Consider the following 16,621-nt stretch of genomic DNA (forward strand, 5'->3'; position numbering starts at 1 on the left):
GCTCTGCGAAATGGAACATTCCGTGCGAAAGCTTTGACAGCGCGCCTAGGCGTAGTCACGTGCAGCCTTGCGGAATGACGCGCGCTCGGGTTGCCAAGGGGCGTGGCGTGACGGCGCGGAAGGGGCGGGGCGAAGGAAGCCGGCCCGGGTAGCGCGGCGCGGCGGGGCGGGACGGAGGGGCGGGCCGAGGGGGCCGCGCGGGCGGGGAGGGCCCGGCGTATTATGGGATGCGGTGGTGGAATGGCGCTGGGCGCGTGATTTTGAACAAACCCGGGTCTGTGTCTCGGAGGCGCCGCCGCCGCCGCGGCTGCCGGGAGCCCAGGGAGCGCGGCGCAAAGAGGAGGCGGCGGCGCCGCCGGCCTTGGTGAGTGTCAGCCCCGCGATAGGGAGGCTCCCGGGCGGGCCGGCGCGGGCGCAGGGCGGCGGACCGCTCCCCCGCCGGGTGCCGGGTCGGCCGGGCAGTGTCGGGGAGCGGGAAGCTGCGGGCTGAGGGCCGCAGCAAGCTGCCGGCTGAGGGCCGCTGCGGGGCGGAGGATCCCCTTGGCTGTCACCGGAGAGCCAGCGCCTGCCCGGCGGTGTAGACGAAGGGCTCCGGCGGGCCGCGCACGGGCAGACAGCGCGGTCCGGAGAGCCGGGCCGTATGGGCCGCGCTGTCAGGGAACCGGTTCTGCTGCCGTGTCACTCAGGAGCAGCCCTTCCTTCCCTGGCCGCCCGCCGACGCCGCGTTCTTCCTACGCCCCTTTTGTGCGGACCGCGCTCGGTGTGCGTGCGTCGGTTTCGCTCGCGAAGTCCACCAGCTAAGTGTCACAGGGTTCCCGAGGTGCACGGGGGGAGGCCGGGCCACGCAACGGTAAACAACCCGGCGGGGGTGCGGGGGCACCGGGAGGACGAGGGACTTGGGGGCCACTGGATGGACTCAGCGTCCAGCAGGCTGCACCGGACGCGGGCATTGGGGCGGGCGGGCGGTGGCCAGCGCTTGTTTAAGCCTGGGTCCACCGACTACTTGTACGTGGCGTTGTCTTTTCAAACAAGGTAGGGAGATAAAGGGCTGTTTAGACTTCTACCTTAGACTTGTCTCAAGACTAACTTGCTGAAGAGGCACCAGAGTGGCTCTTTTGCCATCCCTGGTGATTGTTGACTCTTTCTGAAATTAACAGAGGTAACTGATTTTTAAAAGAAAAATGTTTGTATTTTCTTAATTAGGTGATTTTAAAAATGCGTAGGTTCTCTTTGAGTTACTTATTAAATATGGTTAAAGGAACTGGTGGGGTGGGCTGAGGGATAGCTCTGGGGTCTTATTGTAAAGCAGATCATTTATTTTTCAGTTTGATGACTTAAATCCTTTAAAAATGATGATCATAAGCATGTGGTAAGACCTTGTAGTGCAGAGCTGTATTTTCCGTATTTGAGAAATTAATCAGGAATGTCTCTACAATTGGGGGGGGGTACGTATTAAATCTAGTTGCACTTTGAGGTTTGGAAGTCTTCGTGTTCAAGGGCAGAAATGAGCAGATAAAGTTGAGTGGTGAGGGATACAGTTCAGAACTCTGTTATTTTTAAGGATAGATTGTTTCTGACCCACCCAGCTGCCTGAGGGGTCAGTGCCTGTGGTTTAGGACCGGGTCAGAGTTCAAGGTGAGCAAATGGAGAGAGCTCATCCTGTCATAGTAGTTCTGTGGGTAGAGTGTCAAAGTTGGAGAATGACGTTCAAGATGCTGATGGTGTTTTCGGTGTCTGAGGTGGACATGGTTAAGGCAACCCCTGCCTCCCACCTGTCTCAAGTCGGTTTTGTGGTGATGAAGGAGTTTGAATTTTTTTTTTTTTTTTAATTTATTGTCCTGGTCCCACCTTCTGCACGGCGGCTGCTTTTTGCACACAATCCTGTGCCGGACTTGGGACCTACAAACGAGAGAGCGACTTCCTTTGGCGCGGTGGCGGCTTGTGGTTTAGGGGGGTGAAAGGTTGTCGAAGCCCAGAGCACTTGTTCCTCGGGTGCGTTTGAAGGGTGGCGGGGCCGGCGGGAGGCTTCCCCGGATATGTGGGTGTGCGCCTCTTGGGAGGGGCGGGCCGGGGCGGGGACGGGGAGGCGGGAGGGGGGAGGCTGCAGACGGCGGCCCGGGCTCGGGCTGCCGGGGAAGCTGCTGAGCTGTGATGGTGATGACGAGGTGAAAATGGCGGATCTTTCGAAATACAATCCCGGCCCCTGACATACCAGAGGCGGCGACCGCAGCGACGTCGCCGCCCGGGCTGGCTCCCTGGCCCCCGGGGTACCCTGCAGCACTCCAGTCCGGGCCAAGTGGGGAAGGAGACGTGCCGGCCAGAGCCACCGTGTCAGGCAAACAGGCAGTGCCCGCCCGGGCTCGGGATTGCCTGGGACCTTCTGGATACCCCACCTCGGAACCGAGGGAGGAGAAAGCGGCCGCGCTTGGAGGTAGAGGAGGCTGGGGTACCCAGGGGGCTGCTCTGGCTGGAGAGCTCTGTATTTGAAGGAGGGGGTGCTGGTGGGTAGGGGAAGAATTACGTGGTGGTTCGAGGAATGACTTGTCCCGAGTGCCAGGAATCCAGAGCCTCGTCATGACATCAACATTATCCGTTGAGAGTGAAGAGGGCTCCAGTGTGCCCTTAGACCTATGGCGCTGTCGAGGCCTAGAGGAACCGCCAGCAGCTACTGTGGGTTCCTGATGCGATACTGAAAATACCCTTGCCAGCCAGTGTTGGTTGGGAGGTGTTCATCAATTTAGGGGGTTATATGTTTCTTGCAGGCACTGGCATTTTATTCTATGTGGAAGATTTTAAATATAGTCTGTAACTTGTTGGGGGTGTTGGAGGCTCACACAGTTTTTGCATAAGGACCAGTGTGAAACCATGAAAAATGTTATTTTTTCCTCCTTTTGTGGCTTATCCATCAGGTGACCCTTTTTGCCCCTGCCATTGGATAATAATTGAGATATTGTCAGTGATATTTTATAACCTATGCTTTTCAGAGAAGTTCTACTCTGCCCTCCTCTCCCCCATCCAGTTTCTTGAATGTAGAGAATAAAGTTATGAAGGCTTGTTTTTTTTGTTTTGTTTTGTGTTTTGCTGTGGTGGACAATCCAAGTGGAATACAGCTCCTGCAGCTCCATTTTGATCATGAGTTTTAGCTTCATTGTTATGGAGTGTGGATGCCAGTGTTTATTATGAGGGTGTTGAGGGTGTGAAGCTGGTCAGGATCAGTTGAGATTTCTGTTATATTCCAAGTGCTGGACTTGTCGCCCTTTGTTTAGAGAGCTGGAGAACTGGACTGACTTAATGGTGGCCATGGTTGGATCATCTGAAGATCCATGGGGTCCACCTGCTCATCCACAGCAGTGCTATTATTGAAAGGTTACACGTGGCTGCTGGAATGTGTATATGTGAGTGTGTGTGTGTGTGTGTTTTCCTCTAGCTTTAGTGCCTTGGAGCTGTGAGAGTCAGCTGAGAAGTCAGTGCTTAAGAATTGCTCACTGGTCATATTTGTGGTGGGCAGTTAGTTCTCTTACTCAGTTTACCTACCAGGAGTGATGTTATACAATATCTTACAGAAGAGAAATACTGTGTGAAAGTGTGTGGATAGTTTGGACTTGTGGCTTTCACTCATTAGAATAAGGAGCCAAAAAGATTTTAGGGGATATACCAGAAGTTTAGTCGAAGATGATTTTATTAATTTGAAAAGTTTTGATGGGAGTTGGCACCATGGTTTACAGGCTAATACTCTATCTGCAAGCACTGGCATCCCATATGGGTGTTGGTTTCTGTCCTGGCTGCTCCACTTCCCATCTAGATTCCTGCTTGTGACCTGGAAAAGCAGCGAAGGATGGTATAACTTCTTGGGCCACTGCATCCACATGGGAGACCTGGAGGAAGCTCCTGGCTGCTGGCATCAGATCAGCTCAGCTCCCAGCTCTGGCCATTGAGGTTGTTTGGGGAGTGAACCAGTGGACAGAAGACCTTTCTCTGTCTCTCCTTCTCTCTGTAAATCTGCCCTTCCTATAATAATAAATAAATCTTAATAAAATAATTTCTTATGATCTTCACTGGAGTTTTATTGCCTTTTCCAAAAAAATTGCAGTTTTATGTCAGTTATTTGGTTCATGTCAGTCTGCTATTTTTGTAAAGAGATTGAGAATTTTGAAAAATAATTATAGCAGGGAAACTGAAATGCTTTTATGCTTTTTGTTTGTTTTAAAGATTAATTTACTTGAAAGTGCTACATAGAGGAGATGCAGTGAACTTCATCCCTCTCTCCGCCATGAGTGGCAGGGGCCCAAACACTCAGGCTCTCTTTCTCTTCTTTTCCCAGGGCATTAACAGGAAGCTTGAGCTGAAGTGGAACAGCCCATATGGGATGTAGGTGTGGCAGGCAGCAGCTTTACGTCTTACACTGCAACACCAACCCTCTGCTGTTTTAATCACAGAAGTTCATTGTCTTACTGCGATGTGTATGGTGTGTGATTGCATTAATGATCAGTTTTCCAGTTCTTAACTGTTGTGGAAAAACAGTTGTCTATTAATGATTGGAGACGTGTTACGGAGGAATGAGGGAAGAGTTAGGCTGCTGGAGATAGTCCTATGCCCTATTGGGAGAGGTGCGTTTTACTGGCTCTGGCACTGGAACCATTTGCACCACCGACTTTATAGATTGAGCATCCTGATCTCAAAATCCAGGCTGCTACAAAGTACCTGGCTCCCGAAAGGGGTGGGTGTCAGAGCAGTTGGAGTTTCAGATTCTGGGATTAGGGTGGCTCAGCTAGGAAAGTCTATGCAAACATTGCAAAATCCAGAATACTTCTGGTTGTGAGCATTGCATGGCTGTGACACTTAATCTCATCAGGTCTCTATGTGTCACACACTATGCTTGTGTCATTGCCTCAGGAGCTCTAGCTTTGGACTCACTCTGCAGTGGGTAGATGGAGTAGGGCTGGACTGGACAAAGCCTTATTTAGACAGCCTTTTTTTTTTTAAGATTTATTTATTGTTATTGGAAAGCCGGATATACAGAGAGGAGGAGAGACAGAGAGGAAGATCTTCCGTCCGATGATTTACTCCTCAAGTGAGCTGCAATGGCCGGTGTGCGCCGATCCGATGCCGGGAACCTCTTCCAGGTTTCCCACATGGGTGCAGGGTCCCAAAGCCTGGGGCCGTCCTCGACTGCTTTCCCAGGCCACAAGCAGGGAGCTGGATGGGAAGTGGAGCTGCCGGGATTAGAACTGGCGCCCATATGGGATCTCAGGGTGTTCAAGGCGAGGACTTAAGCCGCTAGGCCATGCCGCCGGGCCCTAGACAGCCTTTTGAGTAGGAGGATTATCGCCTCAGAAGTTCACTGGTGAGGTCAATCCTGTGGCTTCGCACAGGAGGGAGGAGGTGGAAGCAGAAACACCACAGGTGCCTGTCAGCTTGAGTGTAGTGGGATGGGGTCCTCGTGAAGGCATCATCTCCATGATATGTGACAGGATTATGTGCAGAGAGATGTTAACACCACCAAGAGCTTAAGCCCTGTTGTTTGATAGGGTATTCACTGCCATTACAAAATTTTGAAATATCAGAAGTTAATTTAGCTAGAAAAGCAGAATAAAGACTTTAATTTCAATTACAGTGGGCAGCTGAGGCTGGGAGATAAGGTTGGCACAGGCAACTAGGAGAGCCACCATTGGGAACAAGTCAGGTTTGATGCTCCATGTTTTTCCTGCATCCTAATCTTAAACATGAGCACTACATAATCACCCCTCCCCATTTCTTAGGTAAAAATGTATTTATTTGCTTTGCCCAACAGTTAGAAAGAGGGAAAGATGGAGAGAGAGGGTGATGGGGCAGATATTTTTCATCTGCGGGTTCACTACCCAGATGACTGAAACCACGGGGCTGGGCCGGGCCAGGCTGCAGCCAGGTGTTTGCCAGGTCTCCCACGTGGACACAGAGACCCAAGCACTTGGGACATCTGTCATTGCTTTCCCCCAGAACATTAGATCAGAAACAGAGCAGCCGGGACCTGAACCAGCACCCGTTGGTGATGCAAGCATCACCAGCAGTCATTACTGCTTGCTGTGCCACAGTGCCAGCCCCCACAGTTTCCTTTTAAAGTGAAAAAAATTGTGAAACTCGTATCTTGAGCTAAATTTTTCTTAAAATATGTAATTCATACTTATATATAAAAAACAAGTATAAAGCAAAAATAAATTTGTAAGTATAATGTAAGCTAAATTGTAAGACCAGTAAAATAAACTAAATGTGAGATGAGGCATGATGCTGTTTTCTGAAACTAAGTCTTTGCACAGTGACCATCTTGTTGTCTGCCTTCCCACGCAGGTGTGTAGCTGGTCACATGTTGATCCTAGGATGACAGTCCCCATCCTGATGCTCTGGGTTTGGATGCCACAAAGCTTTCTCCTCAAATCGCAGGCTAAATGGTTGCACTTCCACTTCGCGCATATATGTCATTCTCCTTTCTGTACCTTTTTTTTTTTTCTTTTTAAGATTTGTTTATTTTCATTGGAAAGGCAGATCTACAGAGAAAAAGAGAGACAGAGAAAAAGATCTTCCATGTACTGGTTCACTCCCAAGTGGCCATAATGGCCAGAGCTGAACCAATCTTAAGTTAGGAGTCAGGAGCTTCTTCCTGGACTTGCACTTGGGTGCAGGAACCCAAGGCTTTGGGCCATCCTCTACTGCCTTCCCAGGCCACAAGCAGGGATCTGCATGGGAAGTGGAGCAGCTGGGACATGAACCAGCTCCCATGTGGGATCTTGGTGCATGCAAGGCCACTATGCCACCACACTGGGTGCACTCTGTCTCGCTCTCTTTTTTTAAGATTTACTTATTTTTATTCGAAAGATTTACAGAGGGAAGGAGAGACGGAGAAAAAGATCATCCATCCACCAGTTCACTCCCCAGATGGCTGCAATGGCTGAAGCTAAGCTGCTCTGAAGCCTGGAAACAGGAGGCTCTTCCAGGTCTCCCTCATGGGTGCAGGGTCCTAAGGCCTTGGGCCATCTGCTGCTCCACAGGCATGGATTTGGATCAGAAGTGGAGCATCCAGAACATGGACCAGCACTCATGAGGGGAGAATTAGTTGTTGAGCCACAGCATGAGATCTTTCTATGCTTTTTCTTTAGTCCATCCTAATTCTTTTATCGTAGATTTTGTGGATGAAGTGATTATCCAGATTATCAGAATTTGCTTAAAATACATTAGAGAAAAGAATACAAATCTTTGAGAGTGTTACCAGAAGTCATGGCTTACAACCCACTGACCCTTAAGTGCAGTTGGAGAAGTATAGTTGTGTGCTTAGTTCTTGAATGGCTGACATTTGATTTTAGAAATCAATGCTAAAATCTAAATGGTATAGGTAATTAAACAGGTAGTGCTGCTGGTAAGTTCTAGGTATAAAAGCTTTAGTCTTCTAACACTCAAATTATCTCTAACATCTTTCAGATGAGCCAGTCATCTGTGATGTAGTTATAGGTTAATGCCTTCATGTAATGTGCAACAATGAAAGCATTTATTCACCTAGATTATTTTCCTCTACCTATGAAAATAAGTTTCTGTGATGGTAATATGCTGTGAAAAACTTTTTTTGAAAAATGTAAAAGCCTTGAGCTTTTTTTGTTGTCTCTTTCTTGTATGAGTTTTATTTGTGTGATTAGTGGACTTCATGTCATTGTCTCTATCCTAACGCTGACCGTGGGCTCTGGGCTGTTTGCTGCTGCTCCTCTGACCTAGAGTCCAAGGCACTCCTCAGGTCACTGTGATCTTGCCACTGATCTACTTGGTTTCTTTCAGGAAAAGATCTCTCCTGAATTCTCCAGCCCTCCACATAGCTGGGAGGCAGTAAGTAGATGTTAGCTAAGTGACTCATCAAAATCATAAGCCAATTCAAACTAGGAGAATCTTGTAGATTTTAAGACATAATGCAGTTGCTGAGGAGATTGGTTGGGAGTATTTCTAAATTCTGAGTATTTAGAAACTTACTTTAGGGCCCGGCGGCGTGGCCTAGGGGCTAAAGTCCTCGCCTTGAACGCCCCGGGATCCCATATGGGCGCCGGTTCTAATCCCGGCAGCTCCACTTCCCATCCAGCTCCCTGCTTGTGGCCTGGGAAAGCATTGAGGACGGCCCAATGCATTGGGACCCTGCCACCCGTGTGGGAGACCCGGAAGAGGTTCCTGGTTCCCGGCTTCGGATTGGTGCAGCACCGGCCCGTTGCGGCTCACTTGGGGAGTGAATCATCGGATGGAAGATCTTCCTCTCTGTCTCTCCTCCTCTCTGTATATCTGACTTTGTGATAAAATAAATAAATCTTTAAAAAAAAAAAAGAAAGAAACTTACTTGAAAGGAGCTTCCCAGCTCCCTCTGGGGTTTATTATTTTATTTCAAGTGTTGTGGGGTCCCAGAGTGTTTTCGTAAATCCATTCTACTCAGACCAACAGGTATTTTGACAGCCCAGCACAAGCAACTCAGGAGTTTTAGGTGACACCCCTTGCCATGATGGATTTATTCACTGTTCAGATTGATGTGGAGAGCATTTATCATCTGTGTTCCAGGGACGGGGGATGAGGGTAGAGCGTTGATGAAGGCAGACATGTAGCTGTTCTCATGTAGCTTTTATTCTGAAGAAACCAAGGAGGGATTAGAAATCAGTGAAACTTTCTGAGTGTGAGAGATACAGTGATGGAGAAACCAGACAGAGTAGTTTAGATCACTTGGATCAGTGGAGACCAGGGTAGTAGTGGCACTGTGGTAAACTTTTTTTTAAAGATTTATTTATTTGTATTCTTATTGGAAAGGCAGAATTACAGAGAGAAGGAGAGATAGAGAGGAATATCCTCCATTTGTTAATTCACTCCCTAAATGGCCACAGTGGCCAAAGTTGATCTCATCCAAAGCCAGGAGTTAGGAGCTTCTTCTGGGTCTCCCATTTTGGTGCACGGTGCCAAGGCTTTGGGCCGTCCTTGACTGCTTTCCCAGACCACAGTCAGGGAGCAGGATGGGAAGTGGAGCAACCAGGACATGAACTGGTGCTCATATGGGATCCTGGCACTTGAAGGTAGAGTATTAGCCCTTTGAGCCAACGTGCCATGCCCTTGTTTTGTTTTTATACATTTAAGACAAATGTGGAGATCCTGAGACTTTCTGGAGTGAGTGGCCCTTTTCCTGTGCTTGGACTTCAGTCCATCAGCTGTGCTCTGCTGTGAGGACAACCTGTTGCCTTTAGACCTTTGCTTTAGTGAACTGAAAGTGTTAGAAGCATGTGGGATCCCTTGACTGTGGTCAGGGATCACAGGTGCACCGTCCTCCAGTTGAGGCCATCTGAGCCTCGCCTGCCCCTGGGCCTGTGCTGACCCTCTCTTTGGCTGGAGTGGTCCTCCACATGGCCATGATGAGGTCGCATGTGCTGGCACATAGCTTCCATTCCTCTGAGATAAAATTAGGATGATGATTCATGTCGCTAGGTGCCAAATCCTTTTTCTGCCATGCCCATCAGTTCCTTTTGAGAGTTTTTTTAGCATTGGCTACCATGCCCTGCATGTGACCCTGATTGAAACAGATAAGGTCATCTCACCATCCCTCTGTCGTCCCTACTCCGCTCGGGGGCTGTGGGTGCGACTTGAGGTGGCCTTGTGCTGGGGTCCTACACAGGCCCCAGCTAGACCTTTTCTCCTTAGAGGTTTGAACTTCGCTCCTGGTTCCTAGGAAACACCTCCTGCTCCTGAAACTCCCGTTCTGTTTTAATGGTTCAGATGAACTATTCTAATTACAGAGCTTTAACATATAAAACAGAAACACCTTAAAAGAGGAGCAGTAGGCAAAGCTACCACTGTTGTCGACAGAACAGGAAAAATTCAGTAAGGCTATCACAACTGAGTGACATTATCAGCCAACTTGACCTAATTGACATTTATAGAACTCTCCCCTCAGCACCTGGAGAATACACATTCGTGTGCACAGCGCACATGGAACATTCTCTTGGAAAGATGCACTGTGTTCTGCGTAGTAAAATACGTCTCTAATTTCAGATGTCACAAGTGTTGTACAGACTAGCATGTTCTGACAATAATAAAACAGTAGCAAATTAATAATGAGATAGCTAGGAGTTAAATATTTTGAGAGTTAAGTAGCACTCTTATTTTTTCCACATGTCAAAGTTGAGCCCGCAAGGATAATAAAACTGTATCATTGCGCAGCAGGCCCTCGACACCCCTACTGGAGCACCATTTCGGGCCTCAGCTTCTGTGCCTGCTCTCTGGATTCCTGTCTGTGTTCCTGGGCAGACTGCAGTTGGTGGTCCAAGTGCTTGAAACCCTGCCCCACCGTGAGGCAGTCAAAGAGGGGACTCCTGGCCTTACTCTGGCCAAGTACCAGACACTGCAAGCATTTGGGGAGCAAACCAGCATATGGAAGATCTCCCACTTCACTGTCTTCTAGCTCACTGCTCACCCTTCTTGGTTTTTTTTCCTTCTCTTTGAAATACATGTTTTTTTTTTATCACTAAAATTAATGAAAATCATCTACAGCAACTTTGTGGGGGAATTTTTCATATTAAATGACTACTGTAGAAAAGCTTGAAGTCAGTAATCTAAGCCAGAGGTTAGCAATTTTTTTTTTGTTTTGCAAAAGATCAGATAGCAATTTTTTTAAATTTTATTTTTGATGATATTTACATAGTTGAGAAGGATGCATGACCGTGTGGACCACTGGTTAGGGTGGGAAAGGTTGAAGAATAGGGGAAGGTGAATGAGACTGTTTCCAATTTTCTTCCTGTATCTGGGGGAAGGCGAAGATAATGGGAGAAGCCATACCCAGCCTCCAAACTACATCAGTACTCAGTGTTGGGGGAAGCCACCCAGTATCATCCCAGGGTCCCCAATGTGGAGTATGCTCCAAGGATATTGCTCAAGTGGTTTTGATAGTTCTGAAATGCTATTCATTTTGTTGCTCCAAGGATGAGGAAATCATTCCAACGTCCATTGGCTGAGATAGTCCACCCTAGAGTCTCTGCTCGCCCAGATACTTGCTGTCAATGTCTGGCTGGAAGAGTTGTCCAATTTGTTCTGTACTCCATCCTCTGCTATGCTACTAGATGTCCTCTGAAGGCCCCAGTGGAATGCCATGTCCCCGTGTGCATGTGGGCATGCTGTCCACTGCACAAGCTTCAACAACTGAGGGGGCCCAGTTCTGACTTATGCACTCTATGGTCAGACCACAGATCCTATGATTCTCCCCATGGTTGGAATTCTGAGACCAGCAGTTCAATTGTGGGACTGGGGCAGGGAGGGGAGTGGTTCCCAAAGAAACTTCATCTGAGGTGACCCCAGACCTGACTTCTATGTGTGCTAGCCAGTACGGGGTCTGGGTCAGTCTGTCATTCAGATCAGCCAACACACAGACTGGTGACTGCAGCCCCTGCCTTAGTTCTGTCTCAAGCCTATCTCTTACGTAAACCAACCATACTGCAGCCCAGCCCGACCTGCCCACCACACACTCAGCCCTCATGTACACCAGTGGGAACTGCAGCCCAGTCAGAGCGACCCCCAGTCACCCCACCAGGCCCGTCCCAGCTCTGGTTCCTGCGCATGACAGGATGTGCAGCAGATTGGTCCAGTCTGTCCCACATCCCATGTGGCTTTTGTACGCATGAATGGATGCTGTGGCCTAGCTCAACCCAACTGAACTCACTGTGTAGCCCACATTTATGCTGGCAATTGCTCCTGCCTGTCCAGCCAGGTCCACTCCAAGCCCTGGTTCTCATGTCAATCCAGAGATCGACAATTTTTTTTAAGGGTCAGATAACAAATAATTTAAGTTTTACAGGCCATTTAGGTCCATCACATGTTGAGCTTCTGTCCACCACCCCCAGCCATTTAAAAATGTAAAAAAAAAAAAAAAAAAAAAAAAGAGGAAAAATTCTTATTCTAGTTTGACCTGTAGGCTGTAGTTTGCTGAAATCTGATGTGTGCTTTCATCTGAAGATTCTAGAAAAAAATCCAAATTAAATCCAAAAAAGGCAGAAGAAGGAAGGTAAAGATAACAATCATTTAAGTAAAAATGGACAGTTAAGAAAAATCATCGTTCTAAGCATCGTTCTTTGAAAAGGTCACTAAGAATGGATAAGTCTTGTCAGACTAATCAGGAGAAAATAATACGAATTACCAACGTAAGGGAAAAACAGGGCATTTGTACAGCTCCTACATACCTTATAAGAATAGTATGTGTAACTTTAGACTCAGAGCTTTGGTGGCTTAAAAGAATGTGCAGATGCCTTAGTAGGTATGATTTGTCATATAATAAAGGTCAGTTTTGAAGAATGGTTACTGAGAAACTCCTTATAACCAATTTGAACCTCTTTAAGGACTGGATCCGATGCAGTAGCCTAGTGGTTAAAGTCCTTACTTTGCATGTGCTGGGATCCCATATGGGTGCCAGTTTTAATCCCAACAGCCCTGCTTCCCGTCCAGCTTCCTGCTTGTGGCCTGGGAAAGTGGTCGAGGACAGCCCAAAGCCTTGGGACCCTGCACCCGTATAGGAGACCCGGAAGAGGCTTCTGGTACTTGGCTTTGGATCAGCTCAACTCCGACCATTGTGGCCACTTGGGGAGTGAACCAACAGATGGAAGGAAGATCTTCCCCTCTATCCTCCTCTCTGTATATCTGACTTTTCAAAAAAAAAAAAAAAATCTTTTTTTTTTATTATTCATTGATTATATTGTATTATGTGACACAGTTTCATAGGTACTGGGATTCTCCCAACCCCCTTCCCAAACCCTCCCCCCATGATGGATTCCTCCACCTTGTTGCATAACCACAGTTCAATTTCAGGTGAGATTCCCTCTTTGTGAGCATATACTAAACATAGAGTCCAGCAAAATTAATAAATCTTTAAAAAATTAATGTAATTGGCAAGATGAAAGAAATGCCATGTGATTGTCTCAGTAGTTGCAGAAAACATATATGACAGAATTAAATATTCATTATGATTAAAAGAAAATACAGCTAACTAGAAATAGAAGGAAATTTCCTCAAACCGGAGCACCTATTAGAAACCCACCACTGTAGCTAACAGGTTTGGGAGCAGGGCGAGGCCGCCCACCCTCCCTGATCTCGGTCAGTGTCTGCCTGGCGGTCCCAAGCCAAGGACAGATGGATAAGTGAGAGGAGACTGTGAAGATGATTAGAAAGGAAGGAATACAGGTGTTGCTTGTACACAACATGGATTGCCTTTGCTGAAAACCTTCAGGAGTCTTTGGAGAAGCTAGAACTAGTACTGGAACTGTTATAGACTACGTGGACACACCACAATTATTGATTCAATTTCTGTATAATAGCAATCAATTGGAAAATGGAAGAAAGGCCATTTATAGTAGCATCAAAAATGTGAAATACTTAGGGGTGAATTTGTCGAAATATGTATATGCACTTGAAGTATGTGATGTCATTGAGAAAACAAGATATGTAAGGGGTCTTCTAGAAGTACATGGAAAAATGCATGGACGAACTTTTTTCACACCAAAATAAGTATCTTTAATTAATTCTCTTGCAAATGAGGTGGTTAAAAAAGAAAGATTTACTTATTTGAAATAGCGACACTGGAAGTGGAGGCCTTCCATTCACTGACTTACTCCTCAGAGGGCTGAAACACTAATGGACCCATCTGAAGCCAGGGACCTCTTTTTTTTTAATTTTATTTTTAATATCGTTTCCATAGTTGAGGGATGCATGCCCATGTGGGCCTCTGATTAGGGTGGGGAAGGTCAGGTATGGAGGAAGATGGTGGGACACATATTTCAATTTTTCTTTTTTTTCCCCCTGTGTTTGCAGAGGATGAGGGAGAGGGGGCCTCTGCTTGCTGTCAAAGTACACAAGCACCCCTGGGGATTAGGGGACATCATTTAATGACTCTTAGAGACCCCCGTGTGGGGTGTTATTTGAGTGGTTTTGACAGTTCTGAGAAGTTGCCCTATGGTTGAGAACATGTGTCCAAGGTCTGTGCTGGACCAGGTCCACCTAGTACATGCACGGACCCAGGAACATGCTGCAAAGCTTGGCCAGGAGTCTTGTGCAACCTGTTCTGCTTTCCACCCTCCGATGAGGCAGTCAGCATCCCCTGGCCAGGAGCCTCTTCTGGGTCTCCCAGGTGGGCATAGCAACCCATGCCTGGGTCAGTTTCTTCTACTATTCCCAGGCGCATTAGCAGGGAGCTGGATCAAAAGTGGAGCAGCTGGGACTCAAAGCAGCACTTCTATGGGGTGCTGGAATCCCACCCAGGCTTAACCTACTGTGCCACTGTGCAGGGCGCTGAGCTGTTTTGTTTCCAGGTGGTCTGTTCAGGAATGTAAATGTAGCAAATAGCCATACGTGAAAGAGATAGTGCCTCCTGCTGGTGCATGGGACAGATGTGCTGTTTTCCAGGGCCATCGATGCCTGTCTGCAGGAAAATGGCAGGGTTTGCTTGAGCCTATTAGGAATGATTCTGGTTCTCTCAGTTCCAGGTTCCTCCACTGCGATGCTCGATTCTGACATTTGTGCCTTCTTTGGGTGTGATCTGGGCTGTGGAGAAATGGAGCCATACCCGTTCCTTGCCATGCTGTGAGTCAGAAGTCCTTTTTCTCTGACTCAGGACGGCTGTGTCTTCCATCAGGGTCCAGGACACAGTGACAGACTACTTTGTTGGCTTGTGAGAAGGATGTCTCATCTCAGACCCCCCCTCTCCATTCTTGATGGTTCTGGCCTTGAGGCTACGGGCTGAGACAAACATGTCTTTCTGAAAGAGGAAAGATAAGGTTAGTGGCTATGGCGTGACTGGCAGCTGGGAGTGTATGTTCTCAGCCAGGTGTTGGGAAAGGACAATGGGGCTAAGGGGTGAGAGTTGTGCTGGTTGCACTTGTTGCACTTGTGCAGGAATGTTTGGAGGTTTACCCAAGAGAGATGGCAGCTGCCAGCTGAATGGTGGACACTCACCTCTGTGGCCCTGTTGAAAGGCAGTGTGGGACCTGGTGCAACAGCTTAATGGCTAAATCCTCGCCTTGCACGCCCTGGGACCCCATATGCTCCACTTGCCTTCCACCTCCTTGCTTGTCGCCTGGGAAAGCAATAGAGGATGGCCTAAAGCCTTGGGACCCTGCACCCAGAAGAAGCTTCTGGCTCCTGACTTCAGATTGGCTCAGCTATGGCTGTTACGGCCACTTGGGGAGTGCACCAGTGGACAGAAGTCAGTCTTTCCCTCTATATCTCTTTTTCTCTGCATTGTCTGTCTTTCCAATGAAAATAAATAAATCTAGAAAGAAAAAAAAAAGGCAGAGTGGCCATTGCTGCCTTTTCAGATCTCAAAGCCGCAACCCTGGGTTGGCACTGAGGAGGGAGAGTTTTGGGTGAATTGAAGCCTTAGAACTTTGGTTGACTGTGCTGCAGTGGTGAGGTCTTGAAACCGAAGTAGTAAGAAACCTTTCCTGGGCCCGGCGAGATAGCATAGTGGTTAAAGTCCTTGCCTTGAATGCGCCAAGATCCCATATGGGCGCCTTCTAATCCTGGCAGCCCTGCTTCCCATCCAGCTCCCTGCTTGTGGCCTGGGAAAGCAGACGAGGACGGCCCAAAGCGTTGGGACCCTGCACCCACGTGGGAGACCCGGAAGAAGCTCCTGGCTCCTGGCTTCGGATCGGCTCAGTTCCAGCCATTGTGGCGGCTTGGGGAGTGAACCAGTGGATGGAAGATCTTCCTCTCTGTCTCTCCTCCTTTCTGTATATCTGCCTTTCCAATAAAAATAAGTAAGTCTTTAGAAAGCAAGCAAGCAAGCAAGCTAGCTAGCTTTCCTTACTAAGATGAAGGCACATTCTACCCGTTTTCATCCTCCATGACCTCAGGTGCTTTAAGGAAGATGATGAATAAAAAATTGGGTTGAGATCTCTCTGTTCTGAAGGGAACTGAAGACCTTAACCATGTTTCTGAGTATGTTGAGGATAATTTTAGGGAGGAGGAGGAGTGACAAGTTTATGGCACTGTTTTGAATACAGGCACTCAAAGTCATCATCGTACCTCATTCTCTGACGCCAGAGAACATCCAATCAACTGATGCGCTTTCCTAAGATTGACAGTAGGGAAAGGAACTTGGGGACATTGTGTGTCGGGGAGTGCTCTTGTTTGCTGGTGTTGTGAGTTTGGAACATGTTTTGGAATGTGTAGTTGAGAGTGGTGTCTTTATGTGGCTGGACTGAGTTCATAAGGGCTAGAAGGGATTCTGCTGAGGAAGAGCTGCACAGGAGGAAGTGTTGGTACTTTGGGAGTCTCAAAATGCTAGTGATTAATAACTGTGACAGTGAGTTTGCAGTGTGTGTATAGGACTCATCTAGCCCAATGTGAATACTCAAGACCCAGTAGTTTTTTTAGAAAAGTGACAAAGGCTTTGGTAGACGCTTTTCAAAAGAAGATACACTAATAGGCTCTGTATATGAAAAGATGCTCAACATCATTAGTCATCTGAGAATTGCAAATTAAAACAACAGTGAGGTATCACCTCACGCCTGCTAGAATGGCTTGACAGTACAACAGACCAACAAAAGGCTTGGCAGTACAGTTGTCGACGATGTGCACGTCATACATTGCTGGTGGGTATTTCAGA

The 16,621-nt window shown here is 47.7% G+C and overlaps 1 protein-coding gene across 7 annotated transcripts in view; it reads left to right on the top strand.

The window, feature by feature from the left end:
• Nucleotides 1–212: 212 nt before the first annotated feature.
• LIN54 (lin-54 DREAM MuvB core complex component) overlaps nucleotides 213–16,621 on the top strand; it is a 77,944-nt gene continuing 61,535 nt past the window's right edge. For 2 of the 7 annotated variants that reach the window (XM_058667115.1, XM_058667111.1), the window contains exon 1: nucleotides 213–364. The gene's annotated coding sequence lies outside the window, so the exon portion shown is untranslated. Of the gene's footprint in view, nucleotides 365–832; nucleotides 851–885; nucleotides 1,033–1,090; nucleotides 1,160–16,621 lie in introns of those variants that run through there. The other 5 variants (XM_058667113.1, XM_058667112.1, XM_058667116.1 and 2 more) reach the window with 5 other exon arrangements.

This window comes from Ochotona princeps, chromosome 7 (assembly GCF_030435755.1).
Source record: "Ochotona princeps isolate mOchPri1 chromosome 7, mOchPri1.hap1, whole genome shotgun sequence".
Classification (NCBI taxonomy): Eukaryota; Metazoa; Chordata; class Mammalia; order Lagomorpha; family Ochotonidae; genus Ochotona; species Ochotona princeps.